General features: G+C 35.0%; 1 protein-coding gene across 8 annotated transcripts in view; it reads right to left on the bottom strand.

The window, feature by feature from the left end:
- BCKDHB (branched chain keto acid dehydrogenase E1 subunit beta) overlaps positions 1–23,099 on the bottom strand; it is a 360,230-nt gene that overhangs the window by 123,942 nt on the left and 213,189 nt on the right. The gene's annotated exons all lie outside the window — the stretch shown is intronic.

Genomic DNA, 23,099 nt, shown 5'->3' with positions numbered 1-23,099 from the left:
CTTTCTTCCCTTTCTTTTTTTTTTCAGAAATGAGGTCTTCTTATGTTGCCCAGGCTGGTCTCAAACTCCTGGGCTCAAGTGATCCCCCAGCCTCAGCCTCCCAAACTACTAGGATTACAGGTGTGAGCCCCCAAGCCCAGACTGAAAATAAAATGTTTAAAGGCTTAAAAAATGTAAAAGGGATATGTGATTAAACTATTCTAAGGAAAATAATATTACTTTTAACATTCACAGCTATTACTTAAAATAAAACCTTGGTATTTATTCATATGTTTACACATTGCCTTGCTTTATAAAGGATTTAAGGAGGTCCAGTTTTTTTTACATATTATAATATGTTCACATTTTAATTTGAGCAAAATTTTTACATGAAGGAATCATGATACCTCATGCTTTATCCCTACCCCCTGTGTGATTTCTTCCAGTGACAAGTGTATTGGGGCAGAAAGAAAATGCAAACAGCACAAATTAGCTCCAAAGAGAACCTACTGGACATTTACAGACCTCCCTTTGGCCCCAATAACTATCATGATTTACAATATCAAACACCAAATAAGTGTTGGTATTCTCTAGCAACTGGAAATCTCCATGAACAACTTTAGGACTTTTAATACACACGGTTTAAAGAGCCACCTAAGAGATTCCACTACTAATAAGCTGAAAAGAGATGACAGACTGGGTGGATTGTTTCTTGTTTGCAACAAGTAATTTTAAAGGGCTTTAAATTGTCAATTTGGGATTAAGTCGGTTTTATTACTTTAGCTGACACAGGGCTGTTTTTCCATCTTCCCTGAATACTGAACTCTTCATAAACAAGCTATCCATGGAAAATTAAGGGCAAAATATTTTACTAAACATCTTTGATTTTATACCTGTTATAAAATGACTGTTCTCTTGAACCAGTAACTTGGAAAGCTGGCCTACCACAAGAAGATCTGTTGGTATTTGTTAAAATCACTCCTTTCAGCATAATGACTAACATCATCAAACTGGATTTTTATTTTTTCAAATAGCAATGCTCCTAACTTCTCGAGAATGCAAGCATCACTCTTTCCAGGAATACATCTATATGTCTGCATGAGCATAGAAAAACATCTGCTGTGAAGACACACTTGAACTGTAAACAGTGGTTACCCTTTGAGGCTGGGAATGACAAGGAGGTGAGAGAAGACTCCACGTTGTGCTTTATAATATATTGTTTTGGTTTTTCGAAAACAGTATTAATTTTGTAATAAATGATGCTGAAATAAAGGAAAACAGTAAAGTGAATAATGATTTTCTTATATGAATAAAAGTTCCTGTGTTATGTTACATAAATTTGTGATTTTACACATAGGGCTTCCTTAATTTGGAAATGATTACTGTAAATTATGTAGCATTAAGTTGTTATAATACGCTATTATAAGTATATAAAATATAAAAATCATGGAAGATAATTCAAGGATATATAAGAGAAGACTATGAATAGGATATCAGTTTTTTAAAGAATATATGCTAACTGACTGAAACAGCTTGAAATTCTCTTCACCAACAAAAGTATATTAAAGAGCCTTAAGTTATTTCTTCCATGAACTTCACTTTACACTTATTTTTAAGCAGTTGGAAATAAGACCCTTAGGTCAATTAAGCAGCTGTACTTACTTCTCACTGAATTGGTTCACATATAAATAATTTATGTGTGAGTATGTTTCTCTGCACTACCACCAAAACAGAACACCTTGTTCAGCCTCAGTGTTTTCATGCAGAAGCTGTATACATGTACGTACGTACGTATGTACACACACACACAAACACACACACACACACAGAAAAAAAATACCGAATCCCATTGGCAAGTTTGTAGATTAACGAAGACAAAGTATCTCTCCATTATAAATACATGACGCCATAACCATAGCAACCATGTGCCCTGAATTTTCATGACAATTCAGATTAATCATATTCTTCTGTTCCATAACTTAAAAACCATATTTGATGACTTTTCATTCAGAAAAAGTAAGCCACATAAATTGGGAATTAAGTAATGGCATAGCCTACAGGGCTGTTGAGAGACTTACATGTATTATGCAGAATATGGGCTAGAAACGGGGAGTGTTCGTTTATGGTCTTTCTCCCCACAGAGCTGTGTATGTAAGCTGGCTCAGTTCACGTGGAACAATAACATATGTGGCTGTGAGGCTCCAAAGCAGATTATAGTGTAACATGCAACCAGAGGCGACAGACACCTAGAGAAACTTTTCTCTAGCTACTTGGGGTCTAAAGTTGCACCCAGGATCCAGTAAGAAGGACTGAAAATGAACCCCAAAACAACAATTTAGTACCGCCTACATATATTCTGTTGGCAATGTGAAAGCACATATGACAGGTGCTTAAAGAAAAGTAGCTATTTCTTCCAAAAGACGCATGTGAAATTTTAGAATATAGTATTTGAATTTACTTCTGAATATGCCTTTTTGCAACAGGAGAATTTTCATTCTAAATTATGTTAATAATAAACCAGGCATGGGCTAAATGAGTTATATTTTATCTCATTTAACCATTTTAACAAATCCGTGAAGTCAGTATTATACTCCATTTCACAGGTGAGGAAACCAAGATAAAGGAGGTTGCCCAAGATCAAATCGCTACATACACAGCCAAGTAAGATTCAAACCTGACTACAAAGCCCATTGTCTTAGTCACTCTTCTGCAAATTTTAAGACCCTACTATTGAGAATAGCAATGATAAGGGAAAAAAATGAATTAGGAATAAAGAAGAATGGTAATGTGGAAGGCAGGCTTGGATTATCAAGGTTTGACAATATAGCCTTGAGGGCCATGTGAGTTAAGTTCAGTCTTAGAAGCCTCTTTCACATATAAAGAAAGGTGTAGGCTAAGATATGTGAAGGAGCTGAAAACACAAACTTGATCATGAAGGTAATACACAGAGCAATGAACAGATGGTCCTGGGTAGTGGGAACCTCCTAAGCCACACTAAATGATTCTAATAAGCATAACTCCAATTGTTTATATATTAGCCATCTGGATTGCTATGCACATTATAGCCAGAAAAGAAAGCAAACAATGTGAAATAACAATTCCAAATCATTAAAATCACAGACACAGGCAAAATATCTTCATTTGACTATTTTCTGTAACAAAACAAAACAAATTTACCTTTTTGTCTTGTTTCATTTTTGGAAAACGAAGTATCTTGTTAAAATTAGGAAGGACAGACAACCTTTAAATTTTCTAGCAGGTAAGAGAGGACAAGCACAAATTAAAAGAATAAGACCCATTATGGTTTTAAGTAAAATATATTTATGGGGCTTTTAAAAATTAAGAGTACGTCAATTTATTCCCATGTTTTGATGAATGTAATATGTTACATATTACGTGTACATAAAAACACATACATTAAGGTTTTCACAGGTTTCCTTGGGATCTCTCAATATCTAACCCTATTTCTCCATTCAAGTTTTAAGTATGTCAATCCCTAATTCTCCTTGTCACAGTGTCACTGGAGTTACATCACTGAAACCTCTGTCTCAGGCATTACACATCGTGGCTTCACTCACCCTCAACAATTTTTATGACACGGTTTCATAATATAATTGATACAGCACGGAATTTGGAATTCTATCTGAAGGGATCTTTGTTCCATTGTGATTTAACCTCCCCGAGGTTTATACCGTTTATTCAACATCAAAATAGAAGTATTACAATTCCCCATTATTGCAGTTTCATATTGTTTTATGACTCTATTGTTATCTTGCCTCTATGTCTACTTAGATTCTGCAGTAGCATATAAAAAGTACCTGGTTTCATGCCTGACATGTCATAGTGCTCAATAATTGCTAGATTTTACAAGTTAAAGGAATCCCATATTTATAATAAACACAAGGTATTTTAAATAATAGAACAAATTATCATTAAAGACAAAATTCAGGTACACAGAACGGTCAAACCTGAAAAGTAGCATCCGTATAGCACAATGCCTAAACAGCTAACATTTATTAAACAGTTACTAAGCCTAAAATGTGTAAGAAAATACCAAAAATACGTAAGGGCTGTATGAGGAAGAGGGGTGGAGAGCACTGCCAGAAAGCCTTAAATGCACTCAGGCCTCTAGGAAAGGCAGTGTCCGGTGCTGCCCCCTGGTGGGGTGCAGGACGCCCAAACGCTAATTGCTAGTACCGCAGTGCGGGGCTGGAAATCCCTCCGCGCACACAAGGCGCCTATTTCCCACTATAGAAAAGTGGCCTGTCAGTCAACTTCCGAAAAGTTAGAGTAAAAAAGCCCAATAGACAACTGGATGTAATGAACGTATACACACTTTAAAAAACAGAGTCAAGAATAAAGACCATCCAATATCATTTGGTGTGCTTTTAAAGCAATCATTTGCTTTTTGTTTTTTAATGCAAGACAATTCCAGGCTCAGATTTATTTCTAAGAACAATTTTGGAATAATTTTTACTCAGTTCTTCTGACGGAAAGTTGGCTACAGCCCATTGTGCAAGACTATATACCATCTTGAGTTGGAAAACTGTGAAGAAAAGTTCAAAGTGAGATCGGAAAATTATAGGTCTTTTATATATGTTCCTACTTCTTATATAGCTGGTATAGACTGATAAATTTCCTTTCTTTTCCTGCAAAACTATTAACTAATTTTTCTAAACATTTAATGGAAAGCCAGAAAAGCAGGACATTGTACTAAGAAACATATCATAAGTCAAAACAGGCATACGTTTCCTGTAGGATTATCTGATAAATCAGGATTTTACGTTGCTCCTTGAACCAATGAGAAACATCACTCCACAACTTAATTTCCAAGTAGCAACTCAGAAAATGAACATTTAAATTACTTTGCAAACAGCAAGGTCCAGGTTATTTCATGTAATCATTATACTACCACAACACACTTAACTATGAGAATATATTTTATTTGGACAGGACTAAATTATAAATATAATGGATAAATATACATGTAATATAAATTATAAATATAATGAGTATTGAACAGAACATATAGCGATCATGGAGCTATCACTTCTTCTCTAGGAAAAAAACATTAAGAAATAGTTTTAAATGCTGTGTGAATGTGCTTACTTTTAAACCTAAATTGGAACACCATTTAGTCCTTAATTATTAAATTAATAAAACAGCAGATATTTTGCTTCTAAATAAAATTACCTTCTAGAGGTCATAATTAGTAGTATAAGAGTTAAACTCTAAGAATATGAGAAAAACAAAACCAGTATTCTAAAATGATGTATAGTTGATACTTTTAAAGTCCGTGAACTCACAGATTTATATTTGTCCTAGTTATGTAAGGCTAGACATCACTCAGCTTCCAAATATTATCACAGAATATTTACTTTAAATTTGTTTTAAATCTGCCATGAACATTTGCCCATAGTCAAAACATGAGCTTCAGCAAATGAGAAAAAAATGATTCTGGTCTCTTGAATCACACTTTCTCAGCAAATGAGTCACAGAAACCTGTGAAGGCAGTATGCCAACAACTCCAAATTAATTTCATTACTGAATTAAATAAACAGAACTTTACGAATGTAAAATATTATTTTTCATTTAAGCTAATGCTTTAAACAATACATATCATGTTTGAAAAATAAAGTTTAAAAATAGTATGTACCCAATTTTTCAAGAGCATGGATCTATCAATTATTTGGAAAGCAGAGTCCCTAACCTACCCCCAAACTAATAGGATGCTCCCCCAAATGTTAGAAGTATGCTTATTTTATTTTGTTAACACCATGCACATGAGATGCACAGAACAAACACTCATTGATATAAGATCTCTCACTTTTAAAACACAGTTGAACCAATGAGTAAGACAGTAAATAATATAATTTCATCCAGATTTGTATAACACTTAAAACATTATTATCAAGCCTATTTCAACAGTGCTTCTATGTAAAATCATAATCTTGACTAAATTAAAATCTGAGATCTCTATTACTTAACTTCTTCAATGTCTGCTGACTTAAAAAAAAATCCATCTCTTCCTCCTTAATGCAAATTACTGGCAATTTGGTAAATTTGGTTTTTTTTATTTTTTTGTGTTTTTTGCTAAGATTTCTTTCTGCTAGTTAAAGAATGGAACTGAATCCTAAATTAGGATTTTTATTTAAATTCAGATTCCATTTTTAAAGTGGATGCTTATTTTTTGAAGTTAGAAAGAAATGTTATTTCTGATCTAAATGGGTTTCCCTGGATACAATCTAGCTACCTAAAACAAAGTTGGAGAATGGTATTAACAAATTCTTAGAAATAATTAGTGGTTCAAATTCAACAGCTGTGTCAGAATAAAATCATACATTAATATAAAATTGTCAGAACCTCAATATATTACCTATAGAAACTGAAATAAATTTTAAAATCAAAATTTAACATTAAATCAATAATTTATGTATTAATTTAGAGATTATAACAATTAGAATATGAATTACTATTTTCTCAAAACTATAGCTTTATAAATTTTGCTATTTTAAAATCAGAAATAAGTAACAACAAGGAAGTGACAACTCATTTCTGTAATTTATAATCTTACATAAAGTCACTTTTTAAAAAAGTACACTGTGCTTATTGTGGTCCAGAGACCATACTTAAATATTTTAAAATATTAACTCATTTCAATTTTTATAAAATCTAAATTAGCAATCATAAAGGTAATAAGAACTAGCATCTCATATAAACCACTTTGTTTTTCCAGGTAAAATCTGTAAAAGCTTGTTTCTGCTTTCAAATTCTCCCCTGCATAGTCTTGAACTATCAAAGTTTCCTCACCATTTTCACCTGCAGAGCACTGTGAGAAACAACGGCAAAAAAAAAATTTCTTCACTAAATCTCTCTGCAAAACATTCTGTTTATTTGCTGTAGTCAGCCTCTAAAGATGTTTGAGGCTTTAAAAGTTCAAAGTCTAAAATTTAAATTCTTTATGAGATACACTATGTGCAAGTTTTGACATTTAAAATGTACTGGGCTACCATGCTTTTGTTAAAATACTTTACGTTCAATAAAGAGGAAAAAAGGCAATGCTCTCAAATTTCCACAGACGCTGAAGCTTCTCAAATTTTATAGTTCAAATTCTTCCTATAGAAGAAAGCACTGACGGCAACGTTTGAAAGTGGAATTTCCTTAGAATGTGGAGGCATAATGATAAACATAAGCGACTTGCAGCACTGGGTCATCTCATGAACAAATCGCTCTCTGTAAGGTAGGATTTCTGATTTGCTTGGCACCAAGAAATGTAAAATACTCCTGAAAAGTGGCTTTTGATGATCATACAAAGCATTCAATTTTTCTTCTTCTTTTTTTTTTTTTTTTCCCCCACAAAATTCTTCATCTAGCAGTCTAACACCACCAAATGGTGTTCTGAAGACAGAAATCAATCCTGGCTAAAGCAACCAGACAATTCTTTGTCTCACAAAACAGAAAACATATTCTTTTAGAATTTGAAATATTAGAGCTACATTAAGATTTCTCCTAAAACTTGTCACTGTCCCAATTTTGCAACCTGTTTTTAAGTTTGAAGACTAATTACAAAACGAAACTACTAGAATAGAGTGATTTCTCCCTCTCTGGCACCATCTTTCTAAAAAGTATGAGAAGCCAGACAGTTTTTGAAAGGATTAAATTAGACAAAATAAAAAGTATTATATATACATATAAAAAATGATGACTGAAATATTTGCTATTTTACAAATTGTAATCTTTTGATAAAACAGTTTTATTTTACTGCTTTTTCCCTTCTCTTTAAATATGCTAAATTTATTTTAGTGTATGTTTAAAAGAATGCAAAGGACTTGCTAAACATAAAAAAGACAAGAAAAGGGGGAGGGGGGAATCTATTTTTATCAACACAATGCCAAAAGAGATGTACCAATGTTTTTACTAAAATTAAACTTTTTTTTTTTTAACAGTTAATCTTGGGTGCCATAGCAACACAGCCTTTAAAGCTTGGTTTTGCTCAGTGAATAAATCAGACCAAGTCATTTTTCAGCAGTTTAATTCCAGTCACCAGATCACTGCAATTTTACTAATAAAGCACAGCAGAAATAAATGTTCTATACTATCATCATTAGGGAAATGTAATCAGAAATTTGTTAATTGAACCCCATTAGTAAATTTATCTTTGTACTCTCAAAGTTTAATAATTGAACAAATTAACAAAGCAAACAAGTTTCTGGCAGGAATATCTGACCTAAGTAAGAAAAAATTGCTTGAAATTGCTCTATTATTTATATGCAGATGATTTTTGCTAGCATGATGAGTTCAAACTATTCATTAAAACACATCTAGCAATTGTAATTATTGTTTGTATCCAATGGAAATCAAATTCAGAATTCAAAATATACTTTTCTACTATATTTACCCTATGGTTCAACTTTAAATTTGGTTAGTATTTTATACAAAGAAGCTTTTCAGACTGAATGTCTTAATTTGCATGCACACATTTTCACATTCAAATTTCAAGAACTGGGAGACATTTCAGAATTAGGGGAAAAATACACATGCCTCCTTTTTTACTCCCATAATTGGGTAAATGGTATGCTGATAAGATGAGCCCAGTTTTATACCTATTTTCACAAAGTACATATTACATGCTCAGTATAGACAAATTTCTAATAAATCTGATAAAACCATTGATCCATTAATGAAGAGGTAGTTAGTGACTGGAATCTGGTTCTGGATACTTTCATAGTTAAGTATAAAATATAAAATTAAAAATGCTCAGAGATACTATTTATTAATAAACAGGTAAACTAAATGTATATAGTTCATATAAAAAGCTATTAGTCACATATTTTGTTTAGATGAACCAGGGCATTTACTTAATAATTTTTATCTACTTACTTGGGGCTAAACTACATAAATTCAATCATGTCCCTCAATTAGGAATTACAGGCTACTAGAGATACAGGAGTTTGTGTATTTGTCATACACCAAAGATAATGACTTATATAAGCACCCATGGACACGCAAACAATTCCGTGCATAATTGGCACATCCCATCCTGGCGGAAATCCAGAGAAACAACATGGAGGCATATAGAAAAAAATGTATTTGCTCATATGCCTGTTTTAAAAAAGGAATATGTGCATGTGTACAAAGAACAAAAAAACCCAGCTATTTAGTTACCCAGACTAAATAGTAACCACACAGATATTATTTAATTATAAATAAAAATAGCTATTTATATAGTCTCCTTTAATCCTTTCAACAACTTTATGTAGTAGTAAAGACAAGAAACTGAAGCTGGGAGAGGTTAAGTGAGGTGACCACTATCACACAGGTGTACAACATTTGTTGGTATATGCACCAAGTCTCCTGGTTAATTTTAGGTGCACTGCATAAGACTTCAGATTTAAGTTTTCGTAAAAGTCTTGCTTGGATACAAGGGGAATTCTGTACTTAGTGCTATTATTGTACCTATGAAAAAGAAACTAGTAGAATTATCTGCATGTTTATGTCAAGTCCAATAAGGATTTTAAAAACATTTATAAAAAGCTTAGCCGTTTAATTCCTTTTTGGGGGAGCCAGGGGGTCGGTCATTGGGGAATACAGGATCTCTTTAATCAGAGTTACAGTAGGTTCTGTACGAATTTGTAATTTTTTTTTTTTTTCTTTTTAGTGCTTGCTGGGAAGATGAGCAAATAAGAGGAAGGATGGACACGGGTGGAACTTTCTGATTAATTCCTAGCCGTTTGCCTGCATGCAGGGCATGAGCTGCCACTTGAGTTCTAAAACTGGTTTTGAATTCTGATTTGAACCTGATTCTGACTTGAGATTTGATGGTGAACCTATGGTAGGATGTAAGTTTGAAGGTTTTTTTTTTTTTTTTTCACTATAAGGGTAAAAAAAATCATCAGAGTGCTTCATCAATAAATTAAACTTGTTCCCTCTCATTTATTTCCTTATTTATGGCTAGACAAATTTAGGTAACTAAGTAATTTGATTAAAATGTGACAACTTTTTGACAGATTAGAAAATATTTTACATAAACATAGTTTACAAGTTTTATCCTAGCCTTAACTTAAACTGGAATATAAAATTTAACCTCTCCTCTCAGTATTTTACAGCTATTCTCCACAGTTAATTCACTTTGTAGAACTCTAATACTAAAGAACAAACTTCAGGAGTATTTAAAGAAATGTCTCGAGTATAAAATTAAATTCATTTTTTTCTTTGCAATTAAAGCAACACATACCAGAACAAGCCATTGCAATTAAATTAACCTTAAAATGTAAATACAAGTGCAGTATAGGATCTCACTGTCTCAGACTGCACTCTCCAGCTTCAAGTGGTGGTTATTGGCACAGCCCTCACGGCTGGCACTGGGGTGTTTATTAAAGAGCTGTGGGCTCTCATGAGAGGTGTAAAGCTAGTTGTACACACATAAGCGCCATCAAGCAGACATGGGCACATGCAGATGGATCAGTCCCCTTGCACAGGTCTCAGTTGTCTGAGACAAGCATTTCAGTCATCCCTGCGAAGCATAGCTTTTAAAAACTCTTTAAAAAATTACATATGCATATAATACATCTGGGTTTACGGTGCATTAAATTTCATCATTTTCAATTCCTAGTCCCCCCCAAATGAGCATGCTTACAATTGACATAACAAATAACCAACCCCCAAGGATTTTCTTTAGGTTTCTTCAAATGCTAATTATGTAGCAAATCTAATTAAGCTCAAGTGAATCACTTCAGCAGTAGGTACTTTGGTTACTTCATAAATGCCAAAAGGGATGAGAAGTGTCTATTCTCCCTCCAAAGCAGTCATGCTGTGTGCCAAACTGATAACGGTTAAACACAGCTGCAGAGCAAATGTTGAGTTTTGGTCCTGTAAATACAGTGTTCACACATCAACCTGTGCTGTGAGTGATGTAGAATTCAGAACAACCGACTGCAGATTGGCTCATGTTACATGAGTATTATAGATGAGTGCTGTTTCACCCAGCACAGCTTGAGCAGATTTTGACGGGCCATGAAAGTTCCCTCCACCTAAGAATATATACTGAAACTCTAAAAACCCCAAATATTGATAAATTTATTGGATCAACATCTGGTTGAAGTGGTTTGCTTTTAAGCTCCATAGCTCACAAGAATAAAAGTATAAAGGTCATTTTGTGTGTCTGAGAACACATTTATGGAATGGTTAACACAAAAATCTATTATTTAATGTCATCCCTGAAGAAATATATGCTGTCTTTATTATAAATGTTTTTCCTTTAATTCCAGTAGGTAAAAGTGCAAAACAAACCTATAAGCAAATCTAAGCTAAAATAAACTCTTTTTATTTTGGAAACTCAATTTCCATGGAAGGAAATCCTTTTCAGAGGGGCTCTCTCAACCGGGTGGGTTGCCGGATGCTTAAGGCCATGACTGCATTCCCTCCAGAGGCTGTTAGATCACTATGGCAACTAACTTTTCCCTATCAATAAGCAAGAGCTACAAACGCTAATATTCTGAAAAAGCCATTTCCTTTTCTGTGGCATTAACAATATAACCTAGTTTCAAGATAGAAATATACCTCTTTTTGTGCAAAACGATTATCTTTGCTGGTAATTACTAGAATTCAGCTTTGCAAATAAATGCAAAAATAGCAAAATCAGCCATTGTACTTCAGTTTCAAAACAAGGTAAAATTTGTGACATAGTAATCTAAGGATGGTACAGCTAAAGTGGGTTGGGTGTGTAGGTCTGGGCAGAAAAAAAATTGGGTATTTCAGGAGCAAATGGCATATGAGAAGGAAAACTGACAAGAAAACAACACATGCTTCCATGTTGCTCTTGGAGTTTCTTAAAAGAAGCACACATTTCAACAGTTATATTTCATACCTGTAGTTGTTTCTAGATATCTAATTCTTACTGTGTAGGGTAACAAATAAATTGACATTTTCCAAATTAAATACATATCCTTCCTATTTAGGGAGATATTTGCCAGCTTTGTCTTCACTGGTTCGAGTATCAACAGCTAAATCTCTTAAATGGTGTCTCATTTTAGGTATGCAAAAACATCGCCAAGTATCACATACACAGATTTACAAGCCCAAATGGATCAGAGGTACAATGACTGACATGGAGCAGGCATCAGTAAATATTTGTGAATGCATAAATATAGATTAAACAAACAATTCCAGTTTGTATTTCTATTCTGTTTCATCCTGGAGTATTAATGAGCTTTGTTACTGATGAGGCCAAATATATATATATGTCAGCAAAGACAGGAAGTAGGGTGTGGATGCTTTTACTTCTTAGCAATTCCTGAACCTTCAACTCATCCACTAGATGCCACACTGGTGCCATTTTGATCATGTCCCTTTCCTAGATAAAAGGTTTTCCTGGTTCCCCAAAGTTTATTCTTTATCTCTATTTTCTCCACAAAGCCCAGTAAAGACATGCACATGCCTGCCTTCATACCAAAGCTTTTTTTTTTTTTATAAAATCACCTTGACACAAGCCTCTCTCTTCTCAAACTCTTGTTTTCCTACACCCGGCTATCTTCACATTCTACTTTTCAAAGTCAGCTCAAATGCCCTTCTCCAGGAGCCTTTAGGATGTTGGTACTGATCTTTTTTAAAATGCATTCATGTTTCAATCACTTATTAATATGTGAGTGTCCACAATGTCCCTATCCTCATAGAGTTTTATGTTTTAGTGGGGGGAAGGTGTTTGAGGAGTGCTAAAAAGGAAGTAAGTACGGGGTCTGTGATAGAGACTAACAGGGAGCTCTGAGTTGCACAGTATGCTCAGGAAAGGGCTTTCTAAGGTGGTGTCATTTGAGAAGGAGAAACCAGATCTGCAAAGAACCCAGGAGAAGCACTCCTGCCAGGTCACACAACAAGTACAAAGCTAGGAATGCAGAAAGGAGCCTGGTGAGACCCAGTTATTGAGAGAAGGCCTATGAAAGGGCAGCACCAGCCCAGGGAGGAGGGGGAGACACCCAAAGGGGGACAATGGAGCAGTAGGAAGAAGGGGACAACCAGATGCAACCACAGTGTCTGATGGCCAGTTGACCAGCCCTGGCAGGAAGACAGTAACAGATTGTCTTCATACTTTACATGGCTATATTTTATAGAATATATACAGGAGTAGCTAGGGAGCATTACAAGACTCTCCAGGTAACCTCTCAGGGTTCATTTATAGGATACCCAGAAATATCATTAGATGTGAGTAATATTTTTGCTGGTAATCTAAGTGAGACACAATACAGTGAGTGGTAAGTCAAACACACTATCAATATGAGCAGATCCTATGTTTTTGTAATTTCATGAAAATTATTTTATTCAGTAAAAAAGTTTTTAAGGAGCAATACTAAAATGCCCATTTCTCAGAAACTTAGAAAAATTAAAATAGGGGATTTTAGAATTGAAAGTAGTTAGTCACTGTAGTTTGTAAGTAATTGGAATCCTTTCTTGGCTACTATTCAAGTATTTTTTCTCTTCTAGTAATCTAATATATTTATTACCATATCTAGTGCCTTAAAGATATCAATTTCCCATTTACTCACACTACTGGTTTCCACTCCCTATTTCTTACCTCTTTCAGTATTTTTTAAATGATTATGTATTGTAAAGAAAAAGGCTCAAAATTGAGTAATCTAGCAACATGCACAAAGATTGTATTTTTATAAATGTTGTCTATTGTATCTTTGGCAAGGAGTAGGAATCTACCGTGGAGAAAAACAGATTTTCATCTGCTTTATCTAGGGGCAGTAAAGGAAAACCTTTCTCCCTCATTGACATTCTCTCTGTGTTTTCAGTCACCAAGGCTGATTAAAATACAGCAAATTCTGAGCTAGTACCATAATAATTTTGCTACCTAGCAACTTGGAGTAATTGCAAGTTAGTCTAAAAATGAAGGCAAAATAAAATTAGAAAGTTTTCTGGATACCCAATTATACAACGTTCAGGAGGGTATATTTGTTTTCCCTTAGATTCCGATTTATGAGATTTCTGATTGTTTGAAAATTCTACTATGTCGCCTCTAGATATGCACTGATCTCTTATAAAGTATAAGTTAATTCTAATCAGCTAACTTTTTATGTTGTGAAAAATGTTCCCTTTGGGAAAAACTAAAGAATGACAAAACATCTCAACTTCTTTGGGTTTAGGGCTAATATTGTATTAGAAAGGAGACAAGAGTCCTTGTCCTGAATCTGTTATCAACTAGGTGAGTGACAAGACAGTGTGGCTCTCCCTTTTCCACTCAATCAGCCACACTGCCAGTGTACACTGATCAGCATGATAATAAAGAAAATCAAACTCCAGTAGCTAAAAGAGTAAATGCCCTTCCTGAATCCTTTTAATAGAATATATCGTAGCACACAATGTCTGGCACAAAGCAGGCATTCAACAAATCAAAGTTTACCTGCAAAATCTAGTTTTCCCTTATCTTAATATCTCTCAGGCTGGGAGAATGAGAAGGGCTTGAAAGTCCTTAGTCCCTCAATACTGGTAACAGAAACATAGTCTGAACAAAAAGAACTTCAGCCCTTAGTTCTTGACAAAGCTCAACTCAGATGGTCGTCAGGTGACCATTTTAACACTAAAAGGCAGACAAAAAGAAAAGAACATACAGATGGTCACAGAGAAAAAATGAAAGGAAGGAAGGAAGGGAAGGAGGGGAGGGGAGAAGGGAGGGGAGAAGAGGGGAGGGGAAAAGGGGAGGGAAAAAAGAGAAAGGAAGACATTAAGAAACACCAAGGACCTTATGAAATCATTAAACACTTTTTTAAGAGGCATTATTCTGAATAAATGCTGAAGGGGGCTAACTTCATAGTAGCGAGATCACAAAGTACATAAAAGCTGGCCATATTGGTATAATATTACCACCATAAACAAAATGGGTGGGGAAAGACATCCTGAAAGAGAAGTATGAGAATTCCTCAAATACGAGGTGCAGAGAGGGTAGAGAAAACACTATTTATTTTGTAATAAAAACCTAAAAAGTTGGACGAACTCTTTCATGGTGAAATGCAAAAGACTGCAAGTTTCCTGAGACCTTCCCAGCCTTGTGGGATTGTGAGTCAATTAAACCTCTTTCCTTTATAAATTACCCAGTCTCAGGTATGTTGTTATAACATTGTGAGAATGAACTAATACAGTCCCCAACTTAAGAAATGTTCAACTTAAAAATTTTTTGATTTTACAATGGTGCAAAAGCAAAATGTATTCAGTAGAAACTGTACTTTACTCATACAACCATTCTGTTTTTCACTTCCAGTATTCAATAAATTACATGAAATATTCAACACTTCATTATAAAATAGGCTTTGTGTTAGATGATTTTGCCCAACTGTAGGCTAATGACCACATTTAAAGCATACAAGGCTAAGTTACAGGTTAGGTGTATTAAATGTATTTTTGACCTACGATACTTTCAATAATGTGTCTACTGGAAGGTAACCCCATCATAAGTTGGGGAGCATCTGTACTGTTTTTGCCACTTCCTGCTGGCTTATACTTATGTCAAACTTTAAAAAAATTTTTTTTAAAACATAGGCACAGGTTAAAAAGAGTATCTTGCTAATCTGAATCTTACCATAACAAAGAAGGCATATATATGAGAAGGTAGAAAGGCTGGAAATTGGAGTCAAGTAATAAACAAGGCTCTCATGTAGTCTGTCAGTAAACATCTGTGTGACTCTGGGCAAGTTACTTACTCTTCTCTTTTTTTTTCTTTTCTTTTGAGACTGAGTCTCGCTCTGTTGCCCAAGCTGGAGTCCAGTGGTGCGATCTCAGCTCACGGCAACCTCTGCCTCCTGGGTTCAAGCGATTCTCTGGGATTACAGACACAAGCCACAATGCCCTGCTAACTTTTGTATTTTTAGTAGAGATGGAGTTTCACCATATTGCCCAGGCTGGTCTCGAACTACTGACCTCAAGTGATCTACCTACCTCGGCCTCCCAAAGTGCTGGGACTACAGGTGTGAGCCACTGTGCCTGGCCAAGTAACTTACTCTTCTTAGTCTGTTTTCCTCTTTTGTAGAAAGGGTAGTCCTATCCTACAAGTTTCTAAAAATTGGATGTGTTAATTTTAGTGAAATCCAGTACATGTTTGGCATACGGTGGATCTTGAAAGAAAAATCAGTTTTCTTGCTCCTATAACCTATACTATACTATGGTGAAACAAAGTGAGAGACAGACATAAAACAGAATTTCGTAGGTCAACAATAAAGGTCTCAAATGCCAAATCTAAGTGATGCCTCAGCCTGGAGGATTACAGAGAAGATCTCCAAGAATACCGGACTTCTTTCATTCATCAAACAGTAGCATTCAGGCTCTGCTATAGTAAGCTTATGGCAGAGACTCTTTCCTGAAAAATGTATCCCCACATCTTTAAAAATAACGTTTTATTTTCAGGTATTTTAAAATTTAGATAAAAACTATGAAAACAGTACACAGTTTTCCCATATATCCCACAACCGGTTTCCACCATTGTTAATATTATTAACATCCTACACTAATATAGTGTATTTGTCGCAATTAATGAACCAGTATTGACACATTAACTAAAGCCCAACCTGTATTCAGATTTCCTCAGTTTTGCCCTAATATCCTTTTTCCACTCTGGGATCCCATCCAGAATCCAAATTACATTCAGTCCTCTTGTTTCCTTAGTATCCCTTGGCTGCGACAGTTTCTCAGACTTTTGTTGTTTTTTGATGACTTGGACAGTTTTGAGGAGTACTGGACATATATTCTGTAGAATATCCCTCAATTGAAATTTGTCTGGTGTTTCTCTCATGACTGAACTGGGGTTATGAGATTTTTGCTCATGTGTTTTTAATCCCAAACTTTAATCCCAAATTGAACAGAAGTAACTGAAGTTTGACAATTTAAACTTCCAAAACTAGCAAAAGGTTTTCTGCTCATTGTCTAGCTGAGGAACTGCTTTGAGATACCAAATCATTTCTTAAGAATGTGATCACCACCATCAAATGGCTTAACTCAAACATGTGTCATTTACATTGTACACAAAACAGTCCTAAAATTAATAGTTATGGGCTTTATCTTAAACAGTTTTTAGACTGTTAACTATTTTATTTCAACTGCTAATGTCATTTTGCAGGAGGCTTTGAGAGTCACTTAAAACTCTTACTAGCATTTGTTCCATTTTTCAGACAAATAGATTGCAGGGTCTTAAATGACATATCTAGCAATTACATTTTTCTATAAAATAGTAACCAGAAAAGGTAAAGCCACACATTTGCCTGATAATCTCCAGAAATGTAATTATAGAAGTCCTAGATTCTGCCACAACATCAACAATGTGAAGTAATGATTTTTTCAAAAAAGGGTAAGATGTGCTACAGACTGCTATATGCTACAGTGTTTAAGTTAATAAACCATGTTTGATCTAGTAAATTATTTGATGTTTATTATATTCTAAAATACCAGATTTTTTTTTCTCTAAATATTTGATGCTCAGAAAAATATCAGTACTATATAGTACTTTCTATATGTTATCCAAAACTGTTCCCATACAAGACCACTCATAATTTGCACATGTAAAATAACTGATTGCATTGAATCACTGCGACTTTTACATATATAGTGGGTAGTATTGGCTGTCTACCAGCATCCTTTCCCATCTTCCTATGTACTTTCTTGATTGACTTCACAAATGAGCATATTCCATTCCCCCAGCCTCAGTTACTAGTTGAAATACGAACTTAATGGTCTAATCAGGGTGAATTCAGAACTCTTGCTGAGAACTGCTGGAGCCATATGGCCACCATGAGGGAAGTCAACTTTGAGATGCTCTGTCACCCAGTTTAAGAAAGAAAAGGACGAGGTAACCACCAGCAGAGGGAGCAGGATAGCAGTATTGTAGACAGAGGCTGGGGAGAGAAGAGAGAAGGGGGGGTAGTGAGAAAGGGAAAGGTGTATCAAAATTAGGAAGTTTTGCCAAATGCATGTTCATCCCTGGTTCCTAAATTGCTGGTACACTGCCCTAGGGGAGTAGCTGAGACTCACTCCTATATATGCTAATATATATATGCTAGAATGTTCTTTCTCAGGTATGTTGTGTTTCCTGCTAATTCCTTAAGTTACAGTCCCATCTCTTTTCTGCCTTTCACTACCAAAACTTATCAAAATAAGTCTACATTTCCTGTCCTGATTTCTTCCTCTCCTTCTCATTCCTACCTAATCAGGCCATACAACACTGTCCTATAGTAGCTCTCATACTTAGCTGCCTATTAAGATCACCTGAAGGGCTTTAAAAACAGATGCCTAGGTCCCACCTACAGAAAGTCTTATTTAATTATTCTTGGGTATGGTCACGGTATCAGAATTTTAAATGCTGGGAAATTGTAATGGATAACCAGGACTGAGAACCAGCTCACTGCTGAATAGCTATTATAAACGACCTCTGAATGACTTAATTCAGTGATTTTTTTCTGAGCTGCCTCTACTGTAAGATGAAAGGGTGGGGGAAAGTCACCATATATAAAAAATAATTTTGGGCCGGGCACGGTGGCTCACGCCTGTAACCCCAGCACTTTGGGAGGCCGAGGCAGGTGGATCACGAGGTCAGGAGATCGAGACCACCCTGGCTAACACGGTGAAACCCCGTCTCTACTAAAAATACAAAAAACTAGCCGGCCGTAGTGGCAGGCGCCTGTAGTCCCAGCTACTCCGGAGGCTGAGACGGGAGAATGGCGTGAACCCGGGGGGCGGAACTTGCAGTGAGCCAAGATCGTGCCACTGCACTCCAGCCTGGGCGACAGAGAGAGATTCCGTCTCAAATAATAATAATTTTGCTTTTTCTCACTAATAATTCCATAAGGTTGGAAAAATTGAAAAGGAGCAGCACAATCAGTGTGAAGAAAAGAGCTCTAGGAATATGAAAGTGAGTTATGAGGGCAAAAGTGTGAGAATTCTAAAAGAAATACTGGATGAGAAAGTGTATGTTAGGGAAATACTGAAGGGGAAAGAGTTAGAAATCACTGTATGAAAAACTGGCCAACATACAAATTCCTCTCTACTGTAGAACAGTTTGAATTGGTCTATACGCTAGAATGTAAGCCCATTTACTAAACACTGATTAAGAAAAGATCTTTAAGGGGTTTTTAGTGTCTTAAAATTCATGTATGTTGGGAGGTGATATCTATGTATTAAAAGAAAATATAAGCTCACAATTTATCACTTTTCTGTGCAGTTACAGAAACAAAATTGATAATTAAAAAAACATGTCAATTTGTACTATGTGTTCACAAACAACACAGTACTTCAAAAGGCATTAATAGCAGAAAACAAATGAAGAAAGTGGGTTTGTGTAACCAAACACAAAAATATTATTACAAACAGACAGCTAACACCTATGGAGCATACAAGATGCTGGTATTAAGCATGTGACATTATCTCATTAATTGTCATGAGCCCTATGAGAGGGCTGAACCTTCATCATCCCCTTCAGAGATGAGGAAACTGAGGTTCAGAAAGGTAAGTGACTAGTCCAGTTATGCACTTTGCATGTGGCAGAACAGTATTTTAAATCAGCTCTGTCCAATTCCATAGCATGAGCTCTTAACTGTTATGCTCCACTTTTATAAATTATAATTGATTCATCAAGATTAGTTAAAAATTTTTAAACCCACAGGCATTCTCTGCTGTATTCAAAAAAAAAAAGAAAAAGAAAAAAGAAAAAAAAAGAAGAATCATTAGGAGAAGTAACAGAGAACATTTGGGGTAATTATAAAACAGCAAGAACAGAATGCAAAAGTAAGTTTAACATAAGATGTAAAATCCAGAGTCAGTCACTCTGGGGATTCTCCATAAATGTTTATTGGTGACGATGGAGGAATTAAAATTTTATACTATTCTTGATGCACGCTATTTTTGCAACTTTAAAGTCCTACTTTTGTAAGTATACTTCCCATTAATTTTGCTTTTCATTTACACACAACTGTAGGTCACTAAGCCAAAGTCTCCTCTAAGTAAAGATGGCTAAAGGAATCCCAATTTCTAATAAATCCACTTTAGAAAACACACGTCTGCCGGGTGTGGGGGCTCATGCCTGTAATCCCAGCACTTTGGGAGGCCGAGGCGGGTGGATCACGAGGTCAGGAGTTCGAGACCAGCCTGACCAACATGGTGAAACCCTGTCTCTACTAAAAATACAAAAATTAGCCAGGCGTAGTGGTGCACGCCTGTATTCCCAGCTACTCGGGAGGCTGAGGCAGGAGAATCGCTTGAACCTGGGAGGTAGAGGTTGCAGTGAGCCGAGATTGTGCCATTGCACTCCAGCCTGGGCAACAGAGCGAGACTCCGTCACAAAAAAAAAAAAAAGAAAGAAAACGCATATGTCTAAGAGAGAATGTGTGAGAAGCTGGCTTCCATGGACCTGATGAATGGTACCAGTACAGTAAAGAAAAGAGCAATGATGGCAGTATTCTGCATAAGTACATATCTTTTAGTTGTTAAGTAATATACATATAAATGCTTTATACAGTGAAGACCCAAATAGGAGCATCCCTCCTCTTAAATGAATGCTCCTTGGAGCAAGTACCACATTCTATTAATCATTGCTTCTCTTGTGCTCAGAAAAGGCAGTAGATTCCATGTAAGTATCTTCTGAGCTTACTTAATATTAAATACTACAATACATATATGAAGTCAGAAAACACATTTGATTTCATGATGGTATTTTTTCCATCAATTGCAGGTGCAATTGTTTACATTTTACAAAATGTAACTGGAAGTAGAGAATAACGGAAAGACAGAAGAGAATCATTTTATGTTTTGATTACTATTGAATATTTTATAGTTCCCAAGGATATTAGACATTAGTTTCCTGTTTCATATTAGTTGGGATACACTTAAAACTATTTTTCATTTAAGGGATTTAAAAAATTCCTGTTTTAAACTTTAGGCAAAGTTCAAGTCTCTGGAAGTTTCAGTGGATTCACGAAAAATAAGTTATGGGCATGTTAATAAAAAATATAAACAGGTGTAGGTTTAAAAGGACCACTAAGAATTGAACATAGGGCCCTTATCAGCCTCACACATAAGGAATCCAACACCATCCTCATGACCACATGATGGCAATTTGTCAATGTCCACGTGAATTACATTACCACAACCATTCCACAGGAGTCCTGTTCAGATAATCCACCTGGACAAGAGATAGGACTATAGAAACATGGTTTTCCACTACAGGTTATTCAGTAGAATTGAGGAAAGATCCCAAGTTATGAGTCAGGAGACATAAGATATTCTGTTCTCTAGATCTCTTCCCATCCAGATACTTAAGGATGGAAAATGTGTACTGCTCCTAACCACTACTGATATTCTGCACCCAAGGCATACATCACTAATTATAGCATCCTTCTCAGCACACATTCTAGGAAGCACCTCCCAAGAGTGAAAACAGCTGCATGGGGAGAAGTTATCGGCCCTAGATGAACTATATTGTCTAATTTATGATCTGTTAAAAAATAACACCACTTTCATAATATAAGCTTGTTTAGGTCAGGATAGAATCTATCCTGGGTGTTCTTGGTATTTTTTACTGGCTCTGTACTAATTTCATATTTTTTCAGGGGACAGGGGATATCAGAGGTATAGCAAGAAAATATCTCATTTTTATGAGATTATTGAAGGTTTAATTTACTCAGTGGTCAAAATAAAAATCGAAGAAGGCATTATACTTTCATTTACATTTGAGAAATATGGCCATTGTTGTACGTGTATAAGTGACATAAGAAAATATTTGCTTTCACTGTGTTTCTTCACCATCGCTACCATAACCAAATGTTGATAATTTTTATTAGAATGTCATTTACAAAAATCATATCATAATTGCCTATCAATTTAAAATTGTAAAACCAATATAACTTTTGCAATTTTATGACTATGCAAATATTAGGAGCACAAATTTCTCTGTTTTTGTAAAAATAGGCCTGATTCTTCTACAGGCCTCTACCCTGGAAAACGGTCGCTGAATTGTGAACTCTGGATACTTAAGTAGAGCCTGAAGTTGAGAGACTTAGATTTGGGTCCTATTAGTGAAGAACTAGAAATGAAGTTTTAATAATGTTTTGCAAACTTGGAAAGATAGAAAATAGAAGCAAACATGAAAAACACTACAATTATCAAGATGTATGAAAAAAGAGAAAGGACACAAAAGGCTGTTTAGATGATACAAATTCTTAACTTTTATGTCAGAAATGGTCAATCATAAGGTAGAAGAAAGAACATATTATTGTGACTGTAACCAACAGGTGAAATAAGAAATTATCAAAACCTGTTGCGTCTGTGGAACACAAAAAATTTTTTAAAAAGATATCTGTCTATGTACATTATAAAGCAAGAACCCAGAACTATATAAGGACATATTTGCTACTATTCACAATATGATACTGTAACTAATAAAACTAAAATTTAAAACATGTAAACATATCCTATTTAACTTGGTAAGAAAAATAACTTATTTATAATGGTTTTATAAAAGCTGAATACATACTTTCATTTTCATATAACTCAGATTTCCTTTTGCTTATTTGAGACTAGAGGGAAAATACTCAAATTTTAGTTATGGGCATCTTAAATTTAGCAGTATTTACATTAGGTAACATTTATACAATGTTTCCTATTTCACTGAAGATTTCTAAGCAGATCTAACATGTGGCTGACAAACCAATCCCGAAAAGAACTGATCTTATGTTTTGTCTATTAATATTTTAAATGAAGCTACTTTGAACTTCACTTTTATTTAAGATTATAATTATACACCTTAATCAGAGAGAAAAATCAAAGTTTCTTTTAGATTTACAAATACATGCATAATTTACAGAAGAGAACAATGTGAGATCTTCCTAATATAAATTAAGCATTATAAATTATCTTATTGGAAACTGACAACGCCTACACCTGAATACACATATTCTTACTCTGGAAGTTGTATACGCCTGCCTTCAAAATGCAACCACTTTTGCAGTACGACCAGAGGGCTACACGTTTCCTTAGGCATTAGAGGCAACTCCTAAACCGTAAGTAAGGGGGAGAAGCTGGCATGAATTAAAAAACTTGTTTCATATGATGATGTCAGAAAAGTGATGAGTAATTCAAGAGAGATTGTAGTA

Source organism: Pan troglodytes, chromosome 5, assembly GCF_028858775.2.
Source record: "Pan troglodytes isolate AG18354 chromosome 5, NHGRI_mPanTro3-v2.0_pri, whole genome shotgun sequence".
NCBI lineage: Eukaryota > Metazoa > Chordata > Mammalia > Primates > Hominidae > Pan > Pan troglodytes.
This window is presented reverse-complemented; position numbering and strand designations above follow the sequence as displayed.